Below are 18,182 nucleotides of genomic sequence, written 5' to 3' on the forward strand. Positions count from 1 at the left end.
AATATTACTTATTGTCAATATTCTACACAAATAAAAATTTCAACACACAAATAAAATAGAAAAAATACCAAGTGAATGCTGAAATTACAGGAATATTTGCTCACGGTTCTGCAGAATATAATTCAGTCCTTGAATTACGCTAACTTATACATTCTAATATAAAGACTCTATCTAGTGTCACATTTACAATGGGGTTTTAATAGATAGGGGTTCAAGTTTCCTTCATTAATAGATTAATATTTTTAACTTGATATAATTCTCGTTTATCCCGATTTTATTTTTCTTTTTGAATATAAAATTCTAAATATCCAAGATAGAGAGAGCTCCATGATTCAAAAGCTCTGCTTATGGATTTGTGCTGAGCTTTCCATTGTCCCTCTGGTCCTGAGTGGCCATTAAGGGCTTGGAGGATTTAATGCTCTGATTTTCTTCCCAGAGTACACATTTTATGCAACAGGAAAAAAATCTGTCTCCATATGTATGTGAATCTGAAGAAAGTCTTCTTTAGGGAGGCATATGGCTCTTTAAAATGAATAAATATAAGAAATCAATTCTTAAAGTTTTCAGTGGTTTAGAATACCTTCCTCTTAACTGATGTTTTTATTTGAATGGAAGGTATTAAAATACAGACTGTTTCTAGATGCTCCATGTATCTGTCTTTATTGAAGAATTCTTTATAGCCTATAGAAATCTTTGTTACAATTAATTTAATTCAGCAGACATATGGAAAGTGTTGCCATCATTTTATTCACATATTTGAAAGTTGCTACCCACCCACTCACCAATCTAGTCAAGTGAATAATTACAACTTTTTGCTTGATACATTAAAATGGAAAGCCTACCACCATTTAATAATATGTACTTTTCTCCAAACTTTTCAGAATTTTTCATCCCATTTAAAAGAGATAACACAAATTGATACCTAAATAGTGTAGGAAAAAAGAAGTTGATGGATAAAACAAATACAAAATTACAAGACAGAAAAAGGACATTAACGTTCCAACAATTAGCTAACTAATATGCCAAAAGGAGTGTTGCTCTAAGATGACTGCAGCTCTTTCACATTCCTAACTTCACCGTGCCCTTTTAAATTAGAAATACGAAACGTTTTTCATACATTGTCTTTAAGCTAAATAAATAACATCCTACACCCTATTTTAAATCACAAACACTATGATTTTTCAACAACTGGTTCAGTCACTTTAATATCCTTCTCATAATAGGTTTGTATATCAGAGAGTTAGTAAGCAATATGTGACTCTAGTTTATTCATTCTTTTTGTGAAAATAGATTCTTTAGCTGGACCTGAAGAAGCACTGATGGAAGAGGGTGAAGAATTTGAGAAAGCATCTAGATTAACAGGACCTGTAAGTATATTCATTTACTTATTTTTATCTCTAAAACTAATGTATATCACTAATAGGAACATCTAAAGGGAATAGGAAACAATATTATTCAAACTACAGAGTATTTTAAAACATGCATCCAGTATATTCCACAGTCATGCAGTTCCTTGTATGAGTAGGTGGCCAGCTTGATTACAGGTACCCAGCAAAACTGGACCGAGCTCTTTCAGCAATTGAGGAATCAGATTTGAAGGAGATGGGAAAATCTAATTTCTGGTATTATTAACTTTTTGCTTGTGCTCATGAACATTCTAAAAGATTATGAGCTGCCATCTTAAACTTCACTAAGTGTATATACAGCTTGATAGAAAAATGACTGTTTTGCATATCCTGAAAGTTTACATATAACTTAAGCATGGTATTATTCGTTGTGAAGTCCTTGTGATATTTTGCTTAAACTATATCTCTTCCATAGAGTATGTTGGGAGGAAACCATTAGGTTTAAGATTTTCAATGCAATTTAATGTTAAAAGGATAAACACAGAAAACACTGAAATCTACATTTAAATTCTAAATATAAAGTTTGTGAAAGATTCTGAGTTGCTCTAAAAATGGCTATGCAATCTTGCATTATCCTAGACTTAATATTTAGACTGGGTTAATATGCTACAATATTCTCTGCATTCGTTTGTTAGGGCTGCTGTAACAAAGGACCACAGACTGCGTGGCTTAGACAGCAGAAATGTATTGTCTCACTGTTCTGGAGGCAGAAGTCTGAGATCCAAGTGTCAGCAGGGTTGGTTTCTTCTGAGGCCTTTCTCCTTGGCTTACAGACAGCGCCTTCTCTCTGTGTCTCTGTCTTCGCATGTTCTTCCCTCTGTAAAACGTCTGTGTCCTAATCTCCTCTCCTTATAAATACACCAGTCGTTTTGTATTGGGACCCATCCCAATGATCTCATTTAACTTAGTTACCTCCTTAAAAATCCTATTTCCTATTAGTACACGTTCTGAAGTGCAGAATGTGTACTAGTCCTATTTAGTACACATTCTGAAGTACTAAAGGTTAGAACTTCGGCATGAATTTTGGAGGAACACAATTCGGTCCGTAACATTCTCTGATGAGATTACATTATTTGGAGCATTATTTGGATCACAGGATTTGGTTGAGGGTGCCACATTTTTCAATGGATTTCATAATAAAATTAATTTTATAATCACTGATGAAATTAATGTATCTTTGTTCATATGTCTGCTTCTCATTGAAGCTTCCAGGCCTTATTTAAAATTTCTAATTTCTCTATTTTTCTATATAGCACATCTCAGCTTCTACTATACAATATGATTTACTTATTTATTGTCTGTCTCCTCCCACATAATATAAGGTCTATGAGAACAAGCATTTTTTGTGCATTTTTTTCGCTTCTGTATTCCTAGAAGAGTGCCTATATATAGTAGGCACTATATACCTGTTATACAACAGAATAGTTATATGTTGAATAAGAGAATTTATTTAGCAGTAATTTCTTACCATGAGATGAAAAATATCTTATTTTCACTTATTATAAAATAGTAGAAACTTAGAAATAGGAAGAAGTATGGTGGTCATCTAGTTCAGGATTTCCTCTCCCTTACCTCAGTATTCTGGCCTCTTATGCCACTTTCACCCAATGCAAGAACATCCATTTTATAGATAAGGAAATGGAAAGTCAGAGAAGTTTAGTAACTGGACCAAGATCCCAAAGCTAAAAAAAGCAGTGAGGTCAGACTCTACTCAATGCTCTGTGACGACCTAAATGGAAAGGAAATCTAAAAAGAGAGGGGTTATATGTATACAAATAGCTGATTCACTTTGCTGTACAGCAGAAACTAATATAACATTGTAAAGCAGCTATACTCCAATTAAAATTAATTTTTTTTCAAAAAAGCAGTGAGGTCACGGGCTTCCCTGGTGGCGCAGTGGTTGAGAGTCCGCCTGCCGATGCAGGGGACACGGGTTCGTGCCCCGGTCCGGGAGGATCCCACGTGCTGCGGAGCGGCTGGGCCCGTGAGCCATGGCTGCTGAGCCTGTGCGCCTGGAGCCTGTGCTCCGCAACGGGAGAGGCCACAACAGTGAGAGGCCCGCGTACCGAAAAAAAAAAAATTTTTTTAATTAAATAAATAAATAAAACAGTGAGGTCAGGAGTTGAGCACTAGTCTCCCTTCTACTGCACATTCTTGACAGTTCTAGTGCCTTCCTGTTTCTTTTATAGACAGATTATTCCTATTTGTTAGACATTTTCTTATATTTCTCACAATCACGTGTAACCATTGGTCTTAGTTCTACTCCTGAGGTAATAGTCCTTCTTCCACTGAACCGACCTCCAGATAGTAGAAGCTGTTAGTATGTCCCATCTGACACTTTTTCTCAGCCAAAACACAATCTGTTCTTTCAACCAATTCTGACATTGTGTAGTTTTCAAAGATTTCATTTTCCTCTGGATGCTTTCTCTGAACAGATTCTTGTTTGCCAAGTCCCCTGTAAAGTGTGGGCTATGCCACAACCAAACGCAGGGCTTCAAATAATGTTCCCACATCATAGAGTGTAATTGAATATGCATTGATACAAATATTATATTCGGATTGTAATCTGGGTCTTTGTTCACTTTTTTTGAGGAACTTTCTGACATTTATAAGCTTCAGCATGTCTTCATAATCTCATGATGATACAAGCATGTCATCCTTCAGTTTGGGATAATCTGTCATTCATCACTTTTTGCAAAGATTTTTTTCATCATCTGTGAATTCCACCAAAGCCTTATTCATATCTCAAAAGATACCATTAAATTCTTTTTCTAATAATGTTCTAAAATCAAGATTTATCCTGTCCATAGTATTTAGCTTACTTAATAATACCTAGTAACCCAAAGAGAAAATAGTTTTTTTGGTCAAACTCCTGAGTGATTTCAAACTGACCTTTGGAAAGTTTTGCTTTCTTTTCACAGTGCTCACGTAGTGTTTTTCTAATGCAGAAATTTGTCCTAAGCCAATTTAACTTTTCATTTATCACATTCATTAGATTTTGAATTCTTAAAAATTCTGTAATTCCATTTAAAGTCAAATGTAAATTTAAACATTTAATTTAGGGGTAAGTATGTGGAATATAAACAATAAATGGATAAATAAATTAATATCAGGACCTTGACCATAGTTTCTAGATGGTAGCTGCTTTTATTATGAAGAAAGCATGGATTTAAAAAATTATGTCAGATTGATGATATTTTAGATGGAAATTCCCTAAATAATATTTCTTACAATTGTATTTTTGGTAAATCAAGGAGAAAATTGTGGCTTTATCTAAATATTAATGGAGAATTGGAGCAAAGCAGAACTTTTTTTTCCTTTATTACCATAAGAAGCACAAAATACTTCAAAGCAAATTTTGAGTCATTTCCTGCAAAAATATAAACATGCCACAAATGTTGAAAACCATTTAGAGTAGTTTCAACACATGCTGTCTCTATTTGCTAACTTTCCATGTTGGGTATTGGATATTAATAAGTGGGTAACAGACTCTTGGAAACATTTTTCCCCCAGTGGCTTAAGCGGTGTTTAAAATATTTTGTGAATATTTGAGTGAGGTAAAAGCAATATTTAGATTTACATTTTTATCCTCCCCCAAATAAGCAAATCATTCTTTTGGAATTTCCCTCTCTCCCACCTCCTTTTCTGTTCTGGAATGTCTCAGCATATCTACACCTTGTGAAGATTAAAGCTGGATTTGTCAGATAAATCTATTCCTTAAAAATGAAACAACAAAAAGGAAGTCTTAGGAAGAAAATACAAAGCAGCAGATATTGATTATGACCTTTTAGTTCATAAAGAGAGAACATAAACTTTTTTAGATCAATGATCCATAAAGACTTACTATCAATGATTTAAAAAATTTCACAGTTCCTCTAGTTTCTTAATCTTGGAAATCCTATTTTGTTTTGAAAGTATTAAACAAGTATGTGAGCATAATGGGAAGATGAAAAGATAATTAAGAAAGATACTTAGCATTCAGTGTCTTACTGTTTTTCTTTTTCCTTTGTTAAGTCTCATTTATTTGATTCATTGGTCCATACTGACCAGCCCATCATAAGCTGACTCCTATAAGACTTTATGTAACTGGTCATCATTTCTTAGTTAAAGCAGAAGGAAAATTAAAAGAAGGACTCTTGTAGGGAAAGATTTCCTAAAATTCCTAGGAGTTACTAAAAGTTATATTTTTAGTACATTTTCCTTCTGAAGAGTCTTATCTGTTTGAGAAGATGGGTAAAACTAACTAGAATGATGGTAGTAGTAATGATAATGATATCACATATGTGTATAGCACTTTTTAATTGTTAAGCATTTTCACATACTCAATATCAGTCGTCTCTGAATTTTGCAAGTCCTATGACTTATCACTTAGATTTGACAACCCTTCTGTGATATATTCATATTTCCCAGTGTGCCCAGACTCTCACAGAACTTGTCAGGGTCCATACAATTATTAAGGCACTGGAGCCACTATTAAACAGCAGATGTAATGTAGAAAGAATAAAGTTAGGCCACTATCAGTAGCCAATATTAAAGATAGGATTATTTGTTAGATTAAGTTGATAGTGAAAAAGTGAAGTTTGAGGGACTAAATCATGAGACAGGTAAATTTTTATGAGAGCAAGTGATCATTAAATCTGGAGCATAAAAGACTACTAATCTTGCTTGTGTCCTTGACAATAGAAGGAGTATGAGAAACCAGAGCAACATGACGAGAAGGGGATCTTAAAATTCAGAGGGTACTCAGAAGGAAAGGAAACAGGAAAATAATACATGTCTCAGAAAAGATTCCTTCGGCAAACTTGATGCAAAAGTTAGACTCAGGTGATTACAGAATCATCTTAGTAAAGTAGACGTCTACTTAGCTGGATTAGGGGTAAACTTTGATTACTTTTAAGCTTGACTTGGCAATATTAATTGTGCTTTCTGAATTAGTAAATAAACAAACCATGTTTTAAATTGATGTTCTAGGGACAAGTGATAGCTTTTTTTTTTTTTTTCCCACTCTTCAGTGATTCTTTCTATTTCTACTCACAAGTTAGCAAGGTGTGGACCTAATTGTCTGGAGTTGGAATTTCCCACACATGCTGCATTTTCTCAAGATCCCATGGATAGAAACTTTAAAAAGAGTAAATTTGGGTTAGATATAATATTCTTTTGATAACAACCGTAATTGGAAGACATGAAGATAAAGAAACACTTATGTGCATAATTCCAGTAATATACAACTGATGTAGAAATTCAGAAAAGAGTTTTGATAAGAAAGGCATTGTTTATAAGTGAATTTCTTTTTATTGGGTCGAATTAGGTAAATTGATTTTGCTAATTTAAAAATTTTATTCAGCCAATGAAATAGGTCAGCAAAGAGTTCCACCTGTATTTCTATTCCCTGTCGGATTGTTAATTAGTACAATGGAATCCTCTAATAACAAATCCGGGGTGCTCTTGGGAATTGTGTTAGAAGAAGAATTCCACTACACTCAATGACCACTTATTGCTGAGACCAAAGGAAAATTTGGAAATCTGCTGAAATCGTATGACTTTTACAATATGTAGGTTGCACAAATGCCTTGTATTTCCTTGGAGATTCATTATTTTCTACCACTTCTTCTTTCCCAGATTGTTACCTCTTCTCTCATAAGGCATGCCATAAAAAGATTACATTTAAAAACATTAAAATTACCCATGTATAAAAAAAATAAGGTACAAGGATATATTGTACAGCACAGGGAATATAGTCAACATTTTATCATAACTTTAAATGGAGTATAACCTATAAAAATATTAAATCACTGTGTTGGACACTTGAAACTGAGGTAATATTGTAAATCAACTATACTTTAATAAAAATAAGATATAAAATTACAAAATTATCACTTAGACTTGACAAGCATTAAAACAATTGTCCCCATAGCTTTCCAGTATAAAATATGGGTATGAATTTTTAGTGGACTTTTAGACTATTTCTTTAACTATGAATTTTGATACTTCTGCTTTCCACCTTGTTTCTTACTGATAGTGTTCCTCCCTACAAACAACCCCTGCCATGAAAATTATGTCTGTTTCATCATCTTCACAACTTGACATTTTAAATGTTTTCAGTAAAACATCTTCAAAATTCTTTTTCATACTCAAGTATAATTTTATGATGAGTAAATTGTTGTACATATTTTATACAGTTTGTAATTCTATGTAAATTGATTTCAATAGCTGGCCAGTGGAAGAAATGTTGAATGTACAGGTTAATGAACAAGCTGCCATTTTTCCTTGCATTATATACCTAGCAGGGAAAATAGGATCACAGCTAGCATTTACGGAATTAAGACTAAACGCATTTCAATTTGTACTCTTGCAAAATAAAAAAAGGAAAGAAATGAATGTTCATTATCATCTCACCAAGTAGAAATAATAAATTATGGTGGATTTCATCCCTTGAAATATGCTGGCAGCTAATTGTAGTAATGGATTATCTGCTAAAGAATAGCAGTTGGTACACATTTTGCTCAACCCTAAAGGTTTTTACTGTTTCATTTTCCTTCTATCCTGTAGAATTTTGCTTGGCTTTTATCACTCACAGATCTAGGATGCCAATAAATTGCTTAAAACCAAGTACTATAGTCGGCAAGTTATCTAACCAAATTTTGGAATCTACTGGGATTTTTCCATTTGACATTTCAGGTCTGTTGATTTCTAACACACTGATGGTGGAAATATTTGCCTAAACCTATGCAAATATTATTTTTTAAAACTTCTATGAATTTTAAAAATGTAAGTTCTAAATGTCACATTTGCACCCAAAAAATGGCCTGAGATGATAAAGCATGATGTAATGAGTGGTAAAACATTGACTATAGCTTTTGTAATTAATCAGTCTCTCTACATGATTTCACTGTTTCTCCATTAGTAAAATTATGAAATCATTTCTTGGGATCAGTTAAATTCTGAATTTTATTTTTAAGATAGTTGGGGAAGAAAGAGTGGCCTAATATGCACTAATGTAGATACAATTGATTTATAAGCCAATAATGCCCAAGAAGATGTATGTCAACATGCTATTTATGTCCTGAGGATTCCAACTCAGGACGAATCCATTAATTCTTATAAACATGATGGGCAAAAAAGAAAATGTATTTCGACATTTTCAGTATTTTCAAGTTATTGCTAATTCTTTATTAAAATGATTGCCTGCTACTGCAAATTTCATTTGTTTGGTATATAAATATACTGAAGCAGAAGGAAAGCAATATGGATTTTTCTGTAGTGAGGTAAGAACCTTATTCATACTCTGATTATGAACTGTGCAGCATGCATGCTGAAATGGTCTCTTTGTGTGCGAAGCACAGGAAGTTAACATTCTGTCCCTTAGTGGGGATGGAAAAACATTAAGATCCTCACAAAAAGGTTTTCTCCTACATGTTCATCTTCTTCAGCTATAAAAACTACATAGATTACATTAAAACGATTGGATACAACGTGCTTTCCTAGAGAAAATTAAACATTTGTGGGCTTCCTTGCCCTCTCAACCACATTAATCTAATCAAGATCATTTTTTTGGCCTGTGATAAGAAGGGGCCACATATAAAGTCTGAGTCTCAGGAGTGTGCTGACTCAAACTGAAAAAATATGATATATTCCTGCTATTATCTTGACATAATGATGTATATTAGAAGAACATTAGGGAAAAAGATTATTTTAGAAACTGTGCTTGAAAGGGTCATATTGAATGCCCATCCTTTTTTAAGATATTGAACTCTTTTTTCCTCTTTTCTGTGTATTGTACATTTCTAGAGAGATTTCCCAAAGTTAATAAAATATCAATATCAACATTAGATTTGCACAATATTTCAAAAATGAAATTTGGTATAACTTCCTATTATCTATGTTACAGTCTTCTTTACTTCAAATTTGTTTATTTTTTAATTATAAATATAATAGTATATACTATAAAATGTTTGGAAAATTCAGTAAAGAGTATAGTTTAAAATCCAAAGCCACAACATAAAAGATGAATTTTCACATTTTGTTTTATTTTTCCAGTATTTTTATGCATGTGTATCTGTAAATATCTCGTATCATAATTTGAACTTTGGAAAATAGTCCGTTAGCAACTTTGCATCCTGCGTTTCCTTCCTTTACATAATTATAATAGTCTGACATAAAATTCTTTATAAACCTAGTTTTAATACCCACATATTTTTGCAGCCTTATCTGTTTTAGTATCTATTAGACCAAATATCCTCATACCTTTTTAAAGTTTAAGACTTTTAGTGTCAAACCATAATACAGAGTTGTTATATTTGAATTAATGCTAGAGTTTTTGGTTGGATATTCCCAGTTAGTTTGTCCAAGGCTAATGGTGGTTGTGAAATGGATGGTCATGAGTTGTTGACAGATGTGCTGGGATCCAGGCATTCCAGCCCTCCTCTTAAATGCTTTGAGTCACATCCTCGTGCAAATAGTCGATTCCAGGTCCTGCTGTGTGTTGTACAAATATTATTTTCTATGTTTGTTTTTATGTGAAAAGGTATGGGAAACACTGAGATTTGGGGCTTAGAAGTAATGCTTGGAGATAACTGTGCACTAAATCACCATTAGTTTTCCTTAGGCTGGATTCCTAAAAGGGTCAAAGAATATGAACCATTTGAAAGTTCTTGACACATACCCCGAAAAAGTCCATTTGCCCCTTTAACCAGGAATCTCCTAAACCCTTCCTAGAATTAAATATTCTCTTAAAACGTATAAGTGAATAAACAAAAGATTCACAAAATTAATTTATCATACTGATAAATGTAATATGAAATATTTTTAGCCCATAAAGTTTGGTTTCTTTGTTTACTAGTAAATTTCTTTGATTACAAATTAACAAATTTTATGTATGCTTATTAGACTCATGTATTTCTATTTTTTATGAATTGTTTTTTCTTGCCATCAGCCATATTTCTTTTGGGGTGTTTGTTTTCCTGTTGACTTGTTAGTATTTGTTATGCATAATGACTTGTTCTATTTTATAGATGTAGTAAATATTTTTAGTAATTTTTCTTTTGCTTTTTAATGTTTTTCATGATAGTTTTTAAATTTATTTATTTATTTATTTATTTTTGGCTGCATTGGGTCTTCGTTGCTGCATGCGGGCTTTCTCCAGTTGTGGCGAGCAGGGGCTACTCTTTGTTGCGGTGCGTGTGCTTCTTATTGCAGTGGCTTCTCTTGTTGCAGAGAATGGGCTCTAGCATGCAGGCTTCAGTAGTTGTTGCACGAGGGTTCAGTAGTTGTGGCTCATGAGCTCTAGAGCACAGGCTCAGTAGTTGTGGCGCATGGGCTTAGCTGCTCCGCAGCATGTGGGATCTTCCTGGACCAGGGCTTGAACCCATATCCCCTGCACTGGCAGGCAGATTCTTAACCACTGTGCCACCAGGGAAGTCCATGATAGTTTTTTTTTTATTATACTTAAACTATTACTTTTCTCTTTCTGATTTCTTTCATTTTTTTAGACATAGCTTTCCCTCCCTAATATTAGATATTTACCTAAAAGTGCTTTACATTTTCCCCTTAAATTCTTTAATCAATTTTGAATTTATTTTAGTGTTATTGTGAAGCAAGGATCTAACAATATGTTCTCAAATAACGTGTGTAGTGTCATTTGTTTTTGAGAACCCATCCCTTTCTTATTTTGAATTTTTCCTTTTTATCTTAATTTACTAGGTATAACAATATCATAACTAATATTTATTTAATACTAAATTTTTGCCTGTTACTTTACACGCATTATTCCTTATTGTTTGCCAACAGGTCTTAATTATATACCCAACTTATAGATGGGGAGACTTAGAGTTAGGGAGATGTGATAACTTGCCTTGGGTACCTCAGTTGGTAAGCCAAGGAGCCAAGACAGCACCTATGCCAGGTGGCCCAAATCCAGGGCCTGCCCACTTAACCACTCTATCATCTGGACAGTGGAGAGTTAGCTTCTGTTGCCATGTGCACTATTTTTGTTTTAGTTATTGTAGCTTTACCTGTTTTAATACAAAGTAGATAAATCCCTCTTTTTCATTCTTCTTTTGCAAAATCAAAGAATTTAACCATCATACAATAACTTGCTGTTCTTTATCCCAGTCCTGAAATGTGACTTCTTGTGTGATTTTTTTTTTTTAATATAGATTTAGGATTTGGTTTTTCAAGAGAAGCTTGGTGTATCATTTGCCAGAATACAAGAATCTACTCACCAGCCTCTGCAGATTATTTAGTTTCCTTATATAAAAAGCATTTTGTCTAGTGATTTTTGCAGCATTTTTGAAACAAAGCTTAAATAGTTTTCACGAGAATGTTCTAAATTAGAGACGTAATAGCTATCCTCACTTCCAGTTATTTTGTTCAGTACATTGGGACATTTGATTCAGAAATAACACAACCTTCTTGGGAAAAAGGAAGCTGAGTAATTTGTAAGTAAATATCTCTCTATGATGTCACAACTATAAAAAGTTATTCATATTTCTTAAGAATCATAAATCAGATGCCTGTGTTTATTTTATTTAAATATGAATTTCGGAAACTTGTCATTTCCTTTCTAAGTTTCACTGATTTTTTTTACTGTTTATTAAGAAAGTATTTGCATTCCAATAGTAAGAAAGCAGACATGTTGTAAAAGGCAATTTCTAGAAGAATCACTCAATCAAAGAAGAAACATAAAGAGTTTATTGCTTAAGGAGACAAACCTCAAATGATGTCAAGATAAAAATAATTAAAAATTAGCAGACATTATACTTGGAGACCACAAAAGTTGAGAAATATCCATGTAGAGTCTATTCTTCAAGAAGAGACAAAACTATCCCAGCTTGGAGAACCTGCTGCCCTAGGACAATAAAATGAGAGCAGTCAGTACTCAGATCTTGGATGTGCAGATTTATCTCTTTCAGGGATACCATTTCCTTATACTTGTCTCTTCCCTGTGGTCCCACCACTTGAGACCATTAGTGATCAACTTGGGGGAAATCAATAATGCTTTGGTGGATTAGCCTCACTGCATTGCCTTTTGGGTGGATCACAGAATGAAAGAACACTCCCTGACTCTAATACTTGCAGTCTTTTCCATGCCCAACATGTCTTTCACCTCAAAATCTCTTCTCTTTTCATCTCTTTCTTCTGGCCACCACCCCTACCCTCAGCAGAAACTTCTTCCTACAGAATACCACCACTGTTTCTCCCAGTCTACTAATCTAGGAAGCTGGGAACTATCCTAGATCCCTCTGTCTGCTTCAACCCTGGATCAGGGCAGCCACACTCACTATCTTAACATCTCTGCACCACGCTGCTTGAATTTCTTTGCCCTCATGAAAGTCCAACCCAGGAATTCTCATCTGGAGGATAGTGGACTACAAATCCTCAAGGGGGCCAGGCCTTCCTGCTTGAGATTCACTACTATAGATGTTAATAAACATATGGAAGGGGAAATGAGAATGGCTAGCAACTCTCAGACTGTATGCTCTTGAGAGCAGGGACTCTGGCTGTAACCATATGAAATGCTTTAGCTTTACCTACATTAACTTATTTAAAATTGTATGAGCCCTCTGTGAGGTAAGTTTTTCTCCATTTTTAGATGGAGAAACTAAGCCTTACTAAAGTAAGTAACTACAACTAATGGTGGAAATGTGATTGGAAACTGCTATAGACTGAATGTTTGTGTCGCTTCAGAATTCATATGTTGAAACCTATTCCTCTAACCCCCAAAGTGATGGTATTTGGAGGTGAGGCCTTTGGGAGGTGATTAGGTCATAAGGGTGGGGTCCTCTTGAATGGGATTAGTACCCTTATAAAAGAGACTCTGCAGGCAACTTGATCTTGGACTTACCAGCCTCCCAAACTGTGAGAAATAAATTTCTGTTATATATAAGCCACTCAATCTATGATATTTTGTTAAAGCAACCTGAACAGCCTAAGACAGAACCCAAGTCTGTCATACTTCAAAGCCACAGTCACCCACTCTGTGGCACTACGGGGATTCAAGTAATCACTTTTCCATCTGTTTTTGGAGGCTGAGGAGCATGTACTGTGCTATAGGGAGCACTGTTCTGGGCTCTGCTCCCCTTCAGCTAGAGCAGTTCCAATGTGACCACCCGAATACATAAGGTTTGGGTGTAAGATTGTTTCAAAAATAAGAATTACCCTGCTATAAATGAACTTTGAAAATTACTGTTCAGATTATTCAGAAATTGGAGTATTTACTCTATTTCCTTATAGAGCACTAACATTAACATATAGCTCTCTGTTCCTTTTGCATCATCTTTTGTCTTTTTTCTTAAGCACTTTTAGGGCTCACGGATTGAAAGAATTATAAAAGCTATTTTTCTTACAAGGAAATTCATAAGAGATTTTGAATGCCTTTAAGGTCCTAGAAAATCATGTTTTGTTTGGTCAAGTAGCAAACACATTCAGTTATATTAAGCAAAATGATATTAACCTTTTCAAGACTGATAAAATTAGAAAGGAAGCTGCAGTTACAATTTCTTATTCTTTAAATCACTTGCAAGAATATCTGATTAATTCAGTCCATACAGATTTAATTAAATGTTTGACTGCATCTTTGAATTGCTCCTCAACTTGAGAGAAAAGAAATAAAACCCCATAAATGCAATATGTCATTAATAGCTTAAAATTGTTGAAAATTCATGAGGAAGTGTTTTATACTCAAGGGTTGACCCAAGCCAATCTTATCACTTTCACGTTTAACAGACATTAAATTTTAACTATATTACTCCTAATCCAAATTTGTAAAACACCAAATTTCCACTTCTCTCTCTTTTTGTGAGACTGCTTAATTATTTAAATTCTGTCCTGGGAGGTGGATTCTACAGAATGAAGTTAGTTCATGAACTTTGATTCAACAACACCTCTTTCACATGTAGGAAAACCTCCTTATTCCACTGTTGACTGTTTTTCTGCTAGACAAGAGAAGACTGATGCTCTCTATTTCTTAGACGAGTGATTTTTTTTTCATACAGCTGTTGACATAAAAGGAAAGCAAAGAAACTTAATAAATCATCTTTTGTATATTGGAAATTCAAGGGTAACATACTCATTTTATCTGTGGTTTTTCAGTCTTTGCTCAGCCGTCATGTGCCAATGTCAAATAAATAGTCAACTTTTGATGTGTTTTCACACAGTCAGTGAAAGAGACTGTAACAAGGCAAACTTTGTCTTTATACATCTCTGTGGCTGGGTTTCAGAAATGAAGAGCTAACATTCGTATGTGCATTTCAGTTTATAAAACACTCTTACATTATTCCAGCAATCCTGGAAGTAAGTACTGTTGTTATCCCCATTTTAAAGATGTGAAAAGAAGCCCAGAGAGAATAAGTTGCCCCAAATCACATAGAATTAGAATTTCTTTAGGTATGTTCTGAATGTCCTGTAGAATTTTAGCAAATAGATGGCAGTGTGGCTTGCAAAATCATCAACCAAATTATTTTAACTGTGTTTGATATCAGTTTGGAGATTTCTATGGTATGGTTTCTGTGATTATCAACATTGAGATATTTTTTACCAATAATATAATAAAGGAGAAGATAGAATTTCTATCATAATGAGTCATATTCATCTCAAGATATTCAGCATCTAGCACAGTGCCAAGAGGAGGAGATGCTCAGTTAATGCTTGTTGGATTGAATTGAAGGAGGAAAAAAATCACTCTGGAATATTTGGGTGTTCTTTCATTCATTAGCCACCTTTTCCAATGGGCTATTATCCTAAATAGAATATCATGGAGTACTTCAAACATAACATCACAACTCTTTTAACTGCGCTTAAAGCTGCAGCTCTTCTGTCTTGGGTACCTCCCAGTTTGCTGGAGCCTATGGCCTTGGCTGATGTGGGTCTGAATAATTTCCATTTTGTGACCTTTAATCTCTTTTGAAGTTTCTCCTTTTATCTAATTAAATAATGATACTTCCTAATCAGATGTTTGAGTATGATGTGATATTATTATTACTATTGTTGTAGCTATTATGTCAGTATAAATATAAGTAATGGAGTCGTGATCAGGTTGGCAGTGGAAACCAGGAGGTCCCAATACCTCCAAGACATGTCCTTTATTCTAAAACAGGCTTGGAAAGCATTCCCTGACACAGAATGCCCTTAAAACTATCTAATTTGGGGGCTTCCCTGGTGGCGCAGTGGTTGAGAGGCTGCCTGCCGATGCAGGGGACGCGGGTTCGTGCCCCGGTCCGGGAAGATCCCACATGCCGTGGAGCGGCTGGGCCCGTGAGCCATGGCCGCTGAGCCTGCGCGTCCGGAGCCTGTGCTCCACAGCGGGAGAGGTCACAACAGTGAGAGGCCCGTGTACTGCAAAAGAAAAAAAAAAAAACTATCTAATTTTGAATTCTTATGAAAAATAAAATGATCTGTATTTGCAGCCCCTTTACCTATTGCTGCCTTCTTTCTGTCCTTAGTGGAAACCTAATACTCTCCCAGACATTTCTTCACCATTTCTTCTCATCCTTTCATGCAAATACTCATTGTTTTCTCATATCAGTTATAAGAGACAATACTGTGTTGATCCTGGTTCTCCATTGCAACTTACTGACCATTCATTTTCAACTCCACATAAAAATTCTTCTTCCTCTGAGGTTCCTATTATTTGATACAATGTCAACTTAGCCATTGAGTACTTTGGCACTTGGCGGAACCAATCTATCCAATATGCTATCTTCAAAATGTCTTTACATTCTATTCTTCAGTAGCATGCATCCAATATCTCACACCTATGGTCACACCCGGACCTTACCAGAGCTAGTTCTGTTCTATCTCTGGACTCAAATTCCAGAGTATTAGTCTCTACTGATAATACCCTCCTTTCAGTTTTCTCACTCCGTTAGTCCCACTGCTCCCCTTCTTTGACTTCCTTAAGAAGTCCAAGCCCTGGCATTGGCTCCTTAGAGCCGCTCTGTTTAGCTGGGACCTCAGTGATGCATAACATCAATCCCTTTCCCATTTAGCCTTCCTTTGCTGCTCACGTCCAGCCTTGGGTCCATCCAACCTAGTCACACTATATTTTTACACAGAGGCTGATGAGCCCTACAGAAAGAAATCACGTGATTATGGAGATTGTTGCAATGCAGTAGTAACGCCTTCTAATTTTATTTCTCAGTTCACCTTGGCAGTCCATAATCAGCTGTCCTCAATCAGCTTCCAGTCTCATGTTCCGTATCAGCTATCCCAAACCTATTCCTAGCTCCCTACTTCTCAAGACAACAAAACCAACAACAAACAAAGCTGAACAAATAAACAAGACTTAGGTCCATCAAGTGTGAAGTCTCTTAAGATCCCATAAACCTATTCTTTCTTGTATATGAGCAGCCCCTCACCTTTATTTTTCATCCAGTCTCACAAGAAGAGGTTTGGATTATCGTCTTTCAGAACTGCTTTTGAGGAAAATCATTCTGTTCCTTCTATCTAAAAACATGTTTTCTCTTTCTTTCATTCTATTTTCAACCCATCCTTTCTTATTTTTTCTTCAAGCTATGGACGTCCTTAAGCATCTCCCAATAGCAAACAAATATGTGAATTACTTCATGTTTCACTGTTAGTTATTACTACCCCTTCCTGTTATGCCCTTTACATCAAAATCCTGGAGAGACTCAGCTTCTTTTCCATTCATTAGTTCTCTAATTTACTGCAAAAGTGAATGTTTATGTCTTCATATCCAAATCCAGTGAATTATCATGAGCCTTCATTTTATTTATCTTTTTGTGGAAATTGGCGTAGTTGACTACCACTTCCTTATTCTTGAAGCTCCTGCTTCTTTTGTTTTCAGGGACAAGCATTCTCCTCTGATTATCTAGCTCTCTGTCTACCTTAGTCCTCTTTACTAGGTCTCTTCCTCTGTCTACCCCTAAAATGTTGGTGTTTAGATACTACTTCTTGTCTCTCTTGTTTTTCTTCTCATCTTGTATACTCCCTCTCGGTAGTGTCATTCACGCTCATGACCTCTGTTGGCTTTAAGTCCAGTTCTCTCTTCTGGATCTCTCCCTGAGGTTCAGAATTTTATATACCAAACCAAACCAAACCAAACCAAAAATCACTACTACCACGAAGAAGAAGAAAAATAACAACATAGAACCTAGTCACTGGCTGTCCTATTGGCATTTCAGTTTTGAAATGTCAAAGCTGAAATCCTCAAATGTGCCTTGTTTTTGCCTTAATTCAAAATTCCTACCATGTCTGACGCAAGCTATTTTGAAAATTTTATTTATCCCTTCAGTCTTATACTCTATCAATCCACCTACTCAAAACTAAGGACATTTTTCTAAAATAAAAATCTGATCATGTTACAGTTTCTGGTAGGATAAGATTCAAACTAGTTGTTGGCTTGGCATACATTACTCTCAATAATCTGACCCAACCATCTCTCCACCTTGTAGCCTGCTCCTCTAGCCATTGTGAATGGCTTGCCATCCTTGGAACCACCGATGTCAGTTTCAAGCTTTTGTACTTAGATATTTCACTTCATGGACAACTCTCCTAACCTCTTTTTCACTTCTTGAATCACCAGGACGGCCCCCATGTTCTATTAATGTGAAGCTTTCCAAATCCTTTCTCTTTATGTCTTTCCTTTTTGCCCCATTTGCTGCTGCATTCCTGTGCCCACCTCAGTCTTATGTGCTATGATACTTTAAGGAATTTCGTTTCTAGTCTATCTCAGCCTATTAGATTCTAACCCCGTGAGGTTAGAAACTGGTCTTATTTATTTTTACGCCAGGGCAAATTATGCAGACAAAGGAATGAGCA

Source organism: Neophocaena asiaeorientalis, unplaced genomic scaffold, assembly GCF_003031525.2.
Source record: "Neophocaena asiaeorientalis asiaeorientalis breed wild unplaced genomic scaffold, Neophocaena_asiaeorientalis_V1.1 scaffold299, whole genome shotgun sequence".
NCBI classification, from domain to species: Eukaryota; Metazoa; Chordata; class Mammalia; order Artiodactyla; family Phocoenidae; genus Neophocaena; species Neophocaena asiaeorientalis.